The sequence below is a fragment of the Gavialis gangeticus genome, unplaced genomic scaffold, assembly GCF_001723915.1.
Source record: "Gavialis gangeticus isolate Ggan-Ray unplaced genomic scaffold, GavGan_comp1, whole genome shotgun sequence".
NCBI lineage: Eukaryota > Metazoa > Chordata > Crocodylia > Gavialidae > Gavialis > Gavialis gangeticus.
Genome location: NW_017728960.1, coordinates 4992692 through 4992945, shown reverse-complemented (window position 1 = coordinate 4992945; position 254 = coordinate 4992692). Strand labels below are relative to the sequence as shown.

The following is a 254-nucleotide window of genomic DNA, read 5'->3' as shown; positions in this document are numbered from 1 at the left end:
AGAGGTGTGCCTGTTAGTCCACTGTATAGGCCAAGGTGCCTTCAAACTCAGCCTATGGTGAGCACTGACTTCGAGTGATTCATTAAAACCCAGCTCAGCCAGACTCACGAACTACCACGATACACCTCAGAATCCCCAAATCCTGCAGGGACGTGCTGGGGTTTGTTATGTTGATGGTAGAGTCAGCCCAAGTTCAGATCTCATTAAAACCAACCTCACTTGATGTACCTAAAGGCGGGGGGGGGGGGGGGCCC

General features: G+C 52.0%; 1 protein-coding gene across 2 annotated transcripts in view; it reads right to left on the bottom strand.

The window, feature by feature from the left end:
* Nucleotides 1-254, bottom strand: part of SNX27 (sorting nexin family member 27) — a 66736-nt gene that overhangs the window by 26174 nt on the left and 40308 nt on the right. The gene's annotated exons all lie outside the window — the stretch shown is intronic.